This window comes from Cavia porcellus, unplaced genomic scaffold (genome assembly GCF_034190915.1).
Source record: "Cavia porcellus strain 051 isolate PalLab524CR breed Dunkin Hartley unplaced genomic scaffold, mCavPor4.1 scaffold_1, whole genome shotgun sequence".
Taxonomy (NCBI): Eukaryota; Metazoa; Chordata; class Mammalia; order Rodentia; family Caviidae; genus Cavia; species Cavia porcellus.
Window position 1 is genome coordinate 195,949,788 of NW_026947484.1, and position 12,843 is coordinate 195,962,630.

Sequence of the window (12,843 nt, forward strand, 5' to 3'; positions counted from 1 at the left end):
GGAGCTGTTGCGTCGCGACGGCGCGGACAGTGACGTCATCAGACGGTGCAGGCAGGTACCACGTGGAAGACCCACAAAGGAAGGCTAAACAAGTACATTTGCTGTGTGCACAAAACAGATTTCCAGGTGGTTTTGAGTTCTTTTCCTTCGAGATGGTGCTGACACAAGCATGTTACGCTGCAGTGGACTTTTCAGCGAGCCGATGCCCTCCAGGCTTCCGCCGAAGAGCTCATCCCAAGCCACGTAGAGAAGGTAACACCAGAGCCCCGCAACCCTTGCTCTCTGGGCCGCACACTTGAGCATTATCACCCAGTACTCCTTCATCAGGTCACAGAGGTCCTGTGGCCCATCCATCACAGTTCTAAAGAAAGCAAACAGACCGACAGGATGCTCTATCCAAAGATGAGGAAAGAAGAGTTAGCGCTTGGGGGAGGTTTAGGGAACCTCACAAGTAAAGGTATGTGGGGTCCCAGGTTGGTTCTGGAATAGGAAGAGGTCATTGATGGGCCAACGGATGAAACTCTCATGAATTCTTTTATATAGTAATACTGTGTAAATATGGGTGTCTCACTTTGAGTTCTTTGTGTTTTATTTGTGGTCATAGGTACTGTTAGAAGCCAGGTGAAGGATTTACAGCATTGTAGCATTGCCTAACATTAAAACCATTTCAAATAAAGGGTTTAAGGTAAGAGTATTACATAAAGCATTTCGTGTTGCAGGGATTTTTTTTTTTCATCCATTGTGATAATCTCTGCTTTTCAATTAGTAATATGGTTTTAATCTGCTTATTGATTCAAGTTTGACTTAAGCCTATCGTGTAGCTATTTATTGGTACACTCTGCTGTGTTATCTTTTTCTTTCTTGTTTGTCTTCTGTTAGCTTAATCCTTGTTTTTTTTTTTTTAATTTAAGGAGAAAAAGAAAAAAAACAAAAAAAGGGTACAAGTTATGCAGAATTTCAGAAAAAACAGTAGGAAATCACTAGTTAATAGATTACATATTGTTATCTTAGAAATAGTTGTTCAAGTTACAAAATTAAAGCATATAAAGTGGACTTTCAAACAGTGAGACTGGAAACAGTTTTGTTCAATGATCCAACAAAACTCAGTAATATGATTATCTATCTATCATATCTAATATGATTGATTATCTATTAAGTGTATCTTATACACTTAAATATATATGCAGTTATATTCTTTAGAGCACTTTCTTTTCCTTTCTTTTGTACAATGACAATTACATATTTCGGGTTTTATTACTCCCACAGTTCTTATTACTTCTTTTTGAAGAGAGTAAAACCAAATGTGACATAACAGAACAGAGTCAGTCAAATCAAAAGGATGGACATAATACATAATGTAAAAACAAAATACCAGGTAATCAACAATGGTTACCATACTGCCTCTTGCTATCTTAAAAAGAATTGCCTATATTATCAGTTATAATAAAATTGAACAAAACAGAAAGAATAAAATCAAGTCATTGGAGACATTACAGGACTTTAAAAGAAGATAATGGTAAACCAGAATGGGCATCATAATGAATCTTATTGTCTTCACAGTTTTGCCTATACTTTTGAACTTGGTACTATCAAGCAAAGCAGAATAGAGGAAAATCAGTCAAAGCAAGATGGTGAGAGCAATACAGAGTTTCAAATCAAGTTAATAGGAAATCAAAGTGGGTTACTATAATGTGTCCTGCTTTTTTTATTTTTCCCTTAATTAAAAAGATAAAAATAAAAAAGTAAATAATTTTAAAAAAGGAGATTGACATAAAAGAGGGCATAACAACAAAACAGGGTAGGTCAAAGCATAACCATTTAAGCAAAATAGTGTTTCACCACAAGATATCCTGACATAAAAGTAGTTACCATAGTGTCTCTTTCTTGAAATCTTTGAGTATACCTTCGTATACTGTAGCACCAAACATATCAAGACAATGTAAAACCATTCAAGAGAATGACAGTATTACAGGATATTTAGAACCAACTATCAGAAAATGAACAATGGTTTCTGTGTAATCTCCTTGTCTACAAAAGTTTTTGCTTATATTATCACATATAATAAAATCCAATAAGATAAAACCTGTTAAAACCGATGGAGACAGAAGAATAAAAGCTTGATGGGACTTCAAAGCAAGATGATACTAAATCAGCACTAGCTATTATGATGTCTTGTTTTCTCCAAAATAGCTGTTCCTACCATCCAATCTTCTCTGCCTCATTTCTGTTGAGCTCTTTTTCTGTCATTAGTTGTCAGTTTGTCTTCTTCATTTCACTTTCTGCTCCATTCATTGTGGCCTCTCTGCCACTGGTATTTTGGTATTTTCCTTTTTTAGACTATCCTGCAGTATTCCCTGTAGAGTTGAATTGGTGGTTGCAAACTCCCCTAGTTCCTCTTTATCCTGGAAGCACCTTGTTTTTCCATCAATTTCTAGGGACAGTTGTGCAGGATATATCAATCTTGGCTGGAGGTTGTTATCTTTCAAAGCTTGAATTATTTCCCCCCATGCTCTTCATGATTTGATGGTTTGTACCGAGAAGTCTGCTGTAATTCTGATGGGTGTTCCCTTGTAAGTGATCTGTTTCTTGTCTCTGACGGCTTTTAGTATTCTGTTCTCATATTGGATTTCTAGAATTTTGATTATTATAAGCCTGGTTGTAGCTCTGTTTGGGTTGTAGATGGCTGGGGTCCTGTATGCCTCATACATCTAAGTATCATTATCTTTTGCTAAATTAAGGCAATTCTCTTGGATTATTTCTGTGAATAGCTTTTGTAGTTCATTTGTTTGTGTCCCTACTTCTTCTTTTATGTTCTTAATTCTTAAGTTATAGATCCTCTTATCATCTTCTAGCCTTTGTATTGCTGTTTGTTTTCTTGTTATTTTTAATAAGTTTTTCATTTCATGCTCCCATATTACAAATCTGCCCTCCAATTCAGATAATCTATTCTTAGTTTCTTTCAAGTTGTTATGCCAGCTTTCGATAGAGTTTTTAGTTTCCTGGTAATCTCTTTGAACCTGCTTTCAGTATTCTATGTTTTCTCTGTTTTCGCCATCAAATAATTCTCCCCTTTTTTTCTGTTCTTCCATTACACCATCTGTTTTTTCTTGTACGGTGTTTAGCATTTCTCTAACTATTCTACTTATATCTTGCTTTATTTCATTAAATACTTCATTTTTAAACTCGTCTATGAGACTCTGGAGATAGCACTTTATGTCTATTGGTGCCATGTCTGATATTGCATGTTTTCTGTCTTCCTTTGCGTTTCCCTTTCCTGGATCAGTGTTCTCAGGATTGGGGACTGAGGATCCTTTCTTGTTGCTTTCTCTTCCCATACTTTTTGTTCCTTCCATACAAGCGAATGTAGGAGGCCCAATTTTTTTCTCTTTTTTGGTTACAGTTTGTTTGAATTGCACCTGTTAGGTGTTCCCACCCACTGCAGTGTTCTAGGGAGACACAGACCTGGGCAGCCTCTGCTAGGCCTGTCCCACCAGGTCAACCTACCGAATGCTTCACCGCTAGGGTGCATCTCCAGGTGCTGGGACCTGGCTTAGGCTATCCTACTGGGTCTTAGCCGTGTCATGCAGGCCAGGCACTCCCCACCAAACCTGCTTGCGAGGGGAATATGCAACTAATGTCACTACAGGGTACAGTTCCACCAAGTCTGCCAGGTCCCAGTGTGTCCTTTGCTGGAGCCTCCTACTCTATGAAAGGGTCCTCGTTCCGTTCACTCACCACAAGTCGATGTAGGGCTCCCTGCTAGTCCCGCTCTCAACTCCGTTTGCAGATTCCTGCTCTCAGAGCTTTCGCACATCTCTCTCCCTGCCCTGCAGATTTGGATGCAGCAGCAGCAGCAGGAAATTCAAATCACGGCTTCCAGTGGCGTGGGTTCTAGCTTCCGCGCTGAGATTTTATCTGTTCCTGTTATAGCACCAGGATTGGATTTCCAGTTAGTTTCTCTTAGCTTAGTTCATTCCTGGGTCGGCAGGGTGTATCTACCCTTGCTTAGGACTCCTCGTACCTCACCATTCCTGGATTTTAAGTAGGGTATCTCAGAGAGCCTCCATAGCTGCTGCTATCTATCCGGCATGTTCTCCCAGAAGTCCATGTAATCCTTGTTTTCACAATCACTTTTTTGCCCAGTGTTGTTGCATGAATGGATCAAATCAACCTGCCACCTGGTTTTTGAAATAGGGCTTTATTAGAATTCCAGGTTTTTATTGATGGCTCACATCTGCTTTCGTGTTTCAGTGCCAGAGTTCAAGTGAGGGATACATCTGGTAGTTCAGAAAGCTGGCTAAATCTGTCTAATCATAGAGTTTGCCAATTTCTGATGGAAGTTCCATAAGCGTCTCTATTTAGGTCCCCCTTATAATTATTATTATTAATAAGCATTCCCAGTATTCTGCCCCAGTCACAGAGTTCTGACCCTCCAGCAGGGTCAATTCTGCTCCCATCCAGGCCAGAGCTGGGCTCCATGAAGAGCATAAGTGCTGTGCCTAAGTGGCTCTGAGCTATAGTCCCTTCTGCTTTGCCTCCTCAGCTCTGGGTCACCACCTTCACTATTGGTGCTTGACCACTTTCTATGTTCCAGGACTTTAAAGGGTCTGTATGGCATCTTGTGAGCTCCCACTGGGTGGATGCTACTCCTTTTTCATAGAAAAAAAAACAGGTTTAGTGGGCCAAGTGGCTTGCTCAAGTCCTGTGTTTCTGTCTTCAGTGGCAGTGGCAGGCCCAGGTCTGCGCCAAGGCTTTCTGGGTCTCCAGTCCCCATGCTACTGGAGCTGCAGCTGCCCCTGCTGGCTGTTCTGTGTGTTTGTGTCTATCCCTGCCTGGGAGCAGCATTAGCAGTTACTCCTAGCCATCACCGCCTTGGGCCTGCACGATGACAGTCAACTTGTGTCTGTAGAGAAAAAGGTTATTCTGAAAAATCAATGAAAGTACTATGAGAGTACTACATATGAAAAACTGACAGTTGGCATTTGAGTTTCATTATTATATCTTCCTTGATGATTTTGCTTGAATCAAGATCTAAAGAAATCTCACACTTTACATTTTGTGAAACAGTCCCTTTATTTATCCCTTTTCAATTCTTCATTCAGTGACAATATAAATACAGGGCTCAGCGTGTAGGTCAATTGTAGAATGATTGATTGCCTACCAGGCACAAGGCCCTGGGATTGATCCCTAGTGCTGCATAAACAAATAAATAAAAAAAGAGACAGTACAAATATATACAACAAATACCATGTGGATGTACACAACAGCACATAATGTGGTTTAGGTAAGTGATAGCTCGTCAAAAGATGAGATCCCTGGTTTCTTGAAGAACCCATTGTGCTATGATACAGGCTGAGCTCAGTGCTGTTGCCCCACTCATCTGTCTCCCAGGAAGGTCATTGCCCCTGAAGACTAGGGGGAGTTGCTGTCGTGTGTTTACGTGGCTTATTTCCTGCAGAGTAAAGCTCTTTGCATGCTTGTTCTGAAATAGCAGGAGCACCTGGAAATTGCCAACAGCATTAGAGGTGAGAGGCATCTCCAAAGTCCTTCTGCTTGCTTTCCTCAGGTCTGGATCACCAATGGCAGACTGACCTGGAGTGCTGTTTGCAAAGACTGAGGAATTGGATTCTGACAACCCAGTCAAAGGCAGACACAGAAATGTACAAACTTGGGTAGAGTCACTGATGGAAGCCTGAAGATGAGCCTTGAAGGCTTCAGCTGTAAGTTTGGTGGGGGTGGCTTCAGACTGGCTGAATGAACCTGTGTTGCTTCTTCCAAATTTCAAGATAGAATGATATTTAATTGTTTTGGGTTTCGTTAAACATTTTAGTAAAAGCATATTGAGGATACAACAGACACCATGGTAATAAAGGGGAGTGCTTTGAAAATGGCTATTCCACAGACAGAAAGTACACCTCTCAGTGTGTTGAGCTGTAGTGAATTCAGGGGCAGTGCACTTGATGAAGATTTCAGCCTTGTTGGTGAGGGCAGTAGCAGCCACCAGAAAGGATAGCACAGCAGATGTCCTAGTTAACTCCTGTGACAGGCCACCCTGGGATTCCTGCCTGAAATCTTTCTCTTATTCCCTCTTCTGCACACCCACACCTCCTTTTGTCCCTGGTTTGTTCGGTTCAGTTGAGCACAGGGTCCTCAGTGTTGCTACCTGCTGCCTTTGGCACGTCCATGGCCACTGCTGTGTGCTCGTTGTATTTAGGCGCCCTGCTCTCAGGAGAGTGTGCATTTCCATGCCATAGCCCCCTCTACTGTAGGAAATGCTGTGCTGTCTAGCTTGATCCCTGTCTCTAATCATTTCTATTGTGTTGCCTTTAAAAGTCTGACAGCCCTTAATAAAAATATTCTCTGCCTCTTCCAGCCTGTGTCTCTCACTACTTTTATTTATTTATTTATTTGTTTGTTTGTTTGTTTATTTTTGGGTACTGGGAATCGAACTCACAGCCTTGTGGTTGCCAGGCAGGCACTTATGCCATGGTGCTAAATCACCGACATCTTGTCTCTCACTGTTAGGCCACCTTGTATTTCATTTGTAAAATTGAACACAATATTATATCATCTTGTTTATAGTTTATCTCCCTAACCATTGTATGAACTCAAAAAATATAGGAAATTAATGTTTTCTGTACTGTCCTACCAGATGCTGAGTGAATGAATTGCATGTTTGTGAATCAAGGGCAGGATGGTTTGCATTCAGCAGATAAAGGCTTGTATTTCCTGTTTTCCAGGTTGTATAATCCACTTGTGAACATCAGGGTTTCCATCCATAAAAGAGAGGCCAGAGGTGGGGAGACATGAGTTGCCAGCTGCCGTCCTGTAGCAGCTCTGCACCGGCATGGGTCTGACCTGTGTGTCCCGCTTGTGTGAGCCTTGCTGCTAGCAGCTCAGCATGCACCTGGCCAGAGACTGATCCAGGCCTCTCACTGGGTCATCATCCCTGGAAATTAGCAACACAGCGACTGGAAATGTTGCATGCTCTGCACTAGGGACTAGGATTGGGTTAGGAACCTTCCTTCACTGCAAGGCTATGATTAAGTAAGGGGAGGATTCAGTTCTCCACCATGAATACAGGCTGGGGGAGTGGCAGACATGTTCAGGTTCTGATAAAGTGTAAGCCCCTGTCTGAAATGGCTTTTTGTTTCTGAAGTGAAATCATTTTGGGAATGGGAGATAATTCATGCAGCGTAACATGTTCAACATTTTCCATTCGAAAATAATGCACTGGTTACTTTTTTTAAAATTCACTTTATTTATTTTTAACCCATTTTATTTTTTTCAATAAATTTTTTTTTTAATTTTATTTTGAAAGTGATAAAATACAACAGAACAAGACAGAATAAAGCCAACTAAGATCATATAGTGAAATTAGTAAAGAACTTCACAGCAGGTTACCAGGATAACAGTAATAAGTATCACAGTATATTTCATTATCTTTATAATAGTTGTTCTTTCAGTCACGTATATCAACATGAGATGAAATACAGGACATTGTAGAATTTATCAAAACAATATTGAATAGAGCAGTACCATGAATCAGAATAGAGCAAAACAGTAATAAAAATATTTGCCTTCAAAGCGATGGTAGAGGGAAGTCCCCCTTATTTGCTATGGTCAACCTCCCAGAAGATACTCAGATTTGTGGTTCCCATTTGCTAACGGGGTGGGGGGGCGCGGACAGGTAAAGGGAGGTAGGGGAAGTAGGATGTTTGACTTTAGGCCGTGCATCAGTAGGGTTACTATTGCTTAGCAGGGAGGCAGGCTGGTTGTTTGGTTTCCCATTGTCGTAAGTTCCAACATGGTATGGATCTCAGGAGCTGCTGGTGGTTCTCCCCCTGGAAGGGCCACAGTCTCCCACACTGCCACTGCTTATCAGGGAGGGGAGGTGCATGCTTGGCTTCCCAGCATCCTAAGTTCCAACATGGTGGGGATCTCAGGAGCTGCTGGTGGTTCTCCCCCTGGAAGGGCCACAGTCTGCCACACCGCCACTGCTTACCAGGGAGGGGAAGTGCTTGCTTGGCTTCCCAGTGTCCTAAGTTCCAACATGGTGCGGATCTCAGGAGCTGCTGGTGGTTCTCCCCCTGGAAGGGCCACAGTTTGCCATACTGCCACTGCTTACCAGGGAGGGGAGGTGCTTGGTTGGCTTCCCGGTGTCCTAAGTTCCAACATGGCGCGGATCTCAGGAGCTGCTGGTGGTTCTCCCCTTGGAAAGGCCACAGTCTGAATCCATTTTATTTTGAAGAGAAAAAAATTAAAAATGCACCAATCACGGGAACAATGGACATATATTGTGCATTGTGATCCCCAATTCATTCACCTAGAGCACAAGACAGCTACGTTCAATTGTCCAAACTGCCAGCACAGATCTTTCTATTTAATGCACTCAGAGAAATCAGTACTATAAGTATTTTAACTATACACACACACACACACACACACACACACACATATATATAGATGTTGTTTTTTCAGCTCACACTAGTAAGACAATGCAGTGTTTACATATGTGTATCTTAATTTATTTTACTTAGGAGTGGGGCCTCAAATTACATCCATTTACCTTTAAAAAGCACCAGTTTACCCTTCTTTATGTCTGAGCAGTACTCAGTGTATAAATGCACCACATCTCTTTTTATCCATTCCTCAATCAGTGAGCTTTAGATTGTGTCCAAGTTCTGGCTCTTACAAATTGTGCTGCTCTAAACATGGGTGCACATACATCAATATGATACAATGTTTTTAATTCTTTCGGGAAGATACCCAAGGGGAATAGCTGGGTCGAATTGGACCAGTAGTCCTTATTTTTTGAGGATTCTCCTCACTGATTTCCACAGTGGTTGCACCAGTCTGCATTCCCACCAACAGTGAAGAAGGGTTCCTTTTTCCCCAACACCCCTCTAGCATTTGTTATTGTTTGATTTCTTGATAATAGCCATTATTTCTGGGGTGAGGTGGGATCACGGTGTTTTTTTAATTGACATGTCTGAAATGACTAGTGATATTAAACATTTCATCACATATTTATTTGCTGTTTATATTTCTTCATCTGAGAACTGTGTATTCGTCTCAGATCCCTATTCTTGGATTGGGTTTTTAGATATGAAAGGACTGATTTTTTTTTTTTTTTTTTTTTTGGTTCTTTCTATGTTCTCAGTGGTAATCCTTTGTCTGAGCTATACCTGGCAAGCATTTTCTCCCATATCATGGGAGAAAATCTCTTCACTCTGTTTGTGGTTTCTCCTTCTGTGCAAAAGCTTTTTAATAGGATGAGATCCCAGTTGTTGATTCTTCGTGGTAGTTCCTGTGCAATTGATGTTTTGTTCATAAAGTCTACCTACACCACTGCATTTAAGGCTTTTACTTACTTTGTCTTCCAGCAAATTTAATGTTTCTGTGTTAATATTAAGATCTTTGATCTACTCTGATTTTAGCTTAGTGCACGGTGAAAGACATAGGTCCATTTTTAATCTTCAACATATGCAGAGCCAGTTTTTCCAGCACCTTTTATTTTATTAGAGGGTGTCTTCCAGTGAATGAGTTTGGTCCATTTCTAAATGATAAGTTGGCTTAGTCTCTCTGGAGTTTTTTGGTTTCTTCTAATCTGTTCCACTAATCTTGAGTCAGTACCATGCTCTATAATCACAGTACATTTATAGTATAATTTTGACCATTTCTTTTTAATATGGTTACTGAACTGTACATCATGACCTTGAGCATTGCAAAGCATTTTTTTTACACTGGAAGAAATGCCAGCCTCTCCTAACCTATACCTCTTAGAAGCTGTTACTTTACTTTGTGTCTCTATGGATTCAATCACTAAACATTTCATATCAATGGCTCGTAGAATAGGTCTTTTGTGCCTGGCTTCTTCAATGGTAAACTCTTCTCAAGATTCATCTGTCTCAGGTCATGAGTAAGTACTACATTCCTTCTTTAGAAAAAAAGTTGTTTTTTCTTTTTGAGAAAGGGTCTCATTCTGCAATTCAGGCTGACCTTGAGTTCACTTTGTAGTCCAGGCTGGTCTCAAACTTGCAGTGATCCTCCTGCCTCAGCCTCCTATATGCTGGTATTACTGGCATGTGCCACCACAACTGGCTCCAAAAATATTTTTGACAATACTAGGGATTGAATCCAAGGACACTCGACTACTAAATAGTATCCCAGTATTTTTCCCTTTTCTTTTTTGAGACATGGCCTTGCTAAATTTCTCTGGTAGACCTGGAACCAGTGATCTTCTTGCTTTGGCCTCCCTCATTACTGGGATTATAAGCATGTATCACCAACCTGGCCCTCAGTCCTTGTAGTCAGGGATTACAAGGAGAACAATTACATACAGGACACAGAATTTATATTATTTATATTATAATATATTTATTATATTAATATTATATAATATATTTATAATATATTATTTATATTATAATATAATATATTTATATTATAATATATAATATTATTATATTATTATATAATTAAATACAAGAAAGGGCAAGGAATCTGTTCAAAACACTAAAGGCCTAGAAAATCCAGCCAAGAAGCCTGAATCCCATGGCAATATCCTGAATGTGTCCAGCTGAAGACCTAGAGCCCATGACAATGTCTCATGTAAGTCTGTTTTGTGGATCTGTACCAGGAAGCTCCCATGGTCAGCACTGGAAGCCAGAAAGTATGCCAGTGCTGTGAAGGATCTGTGCCATTAAGCTGAGGGTTCTACACAAGAGTTAAGAAGCAACGCTCAAAACAAAGACTAGGGCTCCCCAGAAGCACCCCAGTTCTCCTCAGTGACAATGAGGTCCTTAGGTCCTCTGATGATGAGAACAGTCGAGTTCATATCAGAAAGCCAGCATGCAAATTTCTCCTGGAAATTAAACACACATCTTCCCCTCTGGAGCCAGGCAGTGATGCGCAGTGATGTAAGAGCTCCCCCAAAGTGAACCGCAGCCACTCAGTGACAAGGTCCCAAGCTCCTCTGATGACGGTGGCTGGATTCATATGGGTAGGCCTTCATGACAGACTCCTCCAGGAGAACAATAGCTCCAAACAGCAGCACAGGAGAACTCAGTGCTGTACTCTTAGCTCCACATCTCCTTTTATGCCGGCTACTTTCCTCAGGTGGCCGTCTACTCTCAGCACCACGCTGATTTAATTCAGCTGGTGTGAAGTTGACCACTAGTTTTTAATCCATCACAGCCCTGTTTAAATTTTATTTTGAGATAGAGTCCTGCCTTACATCAGCCCCTTCCTCAGCTTCCCAAATGGCTGGGACTCTAGGCTCACGCTATGACACGTAGTAACACTGCACCCCTTCTCATGGTGGTACAGCGTTTTTAATGAAACATTTTATGAATCACTGAAGATTTGTTTGGGTTGTTTCCACTTTGGGACTGTTGTCAGTAATGCTGCTGATAATAGGCTCAAATTCATATTCAGGTTTTGTGTAGAGAATATGTCTTCAGTTTGGATATAAACGTAAGGTAGAATTTCGGGGCCATGTGGTGACGGTTTAACATTGAAGATCTGCCAGTGTGGTTTCCAAAGTGACTCTGCAGTTTTACATTCTCAGCAACAAAGTGTGAGGATCCCATTTCCTTGGTCTTCACTGACACTTTTTAATCTCTGGTTTTTAAGGTTACTTAAAGGCAGTCACCTAGGTATGTTCAGTATCTTAGATCATGAATCTTGCATATTTTATTTAAAGAACTATGTTGTCAACCAGTGTGAAATGCATAGTTGTCATCCTAGCACACTGCAGGCTGAGACAGGTGAACACAAGCTCAGGCACAGCCTGTGTGACATGGCAATTTCTAGATTAGGCTGGGGTACGTTGTGAGATCCTGACTCAAAAAAACAAGACATTTTGAAATTTATTGCTCACTCTAAAGTGAGTGGCTTTTGGTTGCTTCCCTGCCCTAATTTACTGAGGAATTTGACCCTGGAGAGCTCTGCCCACATTGACTCAGACAGGAGCAGAGACCAAAGTAATCCTGCTTCTCTCTGGGGTGTTTTGAGAGTCAGATGACACTCAGATAAGATTAAGCAGTCTGGTTATTTGGATAAAACGGGCCCAATCTAGCACAAGTGGCTGCTTGTGAGTACAGGATGAGGGGCTGGAAAGGAGGATGGAGAAAAAGTGCTGGGGTTCAGCCCAGCATCATAAGTATCTGCTTGGTGAGTGCAGTGTCTTGAGTTCAATCCCTAGTACCCTCCCCCCAAAAAAAAGACAGAAAGAAAAGAGGGGACAGGCTGTGCACAGTGACAAGCTTTTGTTTTTCTTGTAATCCAGATGTTCACAAAACAAAGTTTTGTTATCCTCATGTATGTGGCCAGACCACCTGCTAGGAAGCTGGCCTTGAATGTTGTCCCTCCAGCAACAGTGAGAGGCGCAGGGTCCCTGTCATTCCAACACCTCATTTTAAGAAAAAATTTCCAGCATGATAGGTGATTGATTGAATATGCAAAGAAAAATAGATAGTTTAAGTCCTTTACTTTTAGTTTAAAAAATTTTGTAGGGCCATGGGTTTAGCTCAATGACACAAGTGCCTGCCTGGTAAGCACAAGGTCATGAGTTTGATCCCTGGTACCAAAAAAATAGGTGCTTTTCCTGAACATTGAAAAATACTGTGTTAGGACATGACTGCAGCCCACAACAGTTGCACTTATGTGGGGAGTGCGTCCATGCTCATAGCTCCTCTTTCTTCATCCATCCCCGTCCCACTCTGCCTTCATCCTGCATCTCTGGTCCCCTGCCCTTCTGCAGAAGATCCGCCTCCCTGTTTTCCTTTTATTCTGTTCTTCAGTTTCTCTGTACTTTGGCTTGCTCATTCATGAGACACT

General features: G+C 41.3%; 1 protein-coding gene across 5 annotated transcripts in view; it reads left to right on the top strand.

Annotated features, from left to right (window-relative positions):
- LOC106027917 (endogenous retrovirus group K member 7 Gag polyprotein-like) overlaps positions 1–12,843 on the top strand; it is a 33,762-nt gene continuing 20,919 nt past the window's right edge. Inside the window, exons 1-3 of one of the 5 annotated variants that reach the window (XR_010039902.1) lie at positions 18–252; positions 5,567–5,720; positions 6,741–9,356. The gene's annotated coding sequence lies outside the window, so the exon portion shown is untranslated. Of the gene's footprint in view, positions 253–5,566; positions 5,721–6,740; positions 9,357–12,843 lie in introns of those variants that run through there. The other 4 variants (XM_063226827.1, XM_063226823.1, XR_010039903.1 and 1 more) reach the window with 4 other exon arrangements.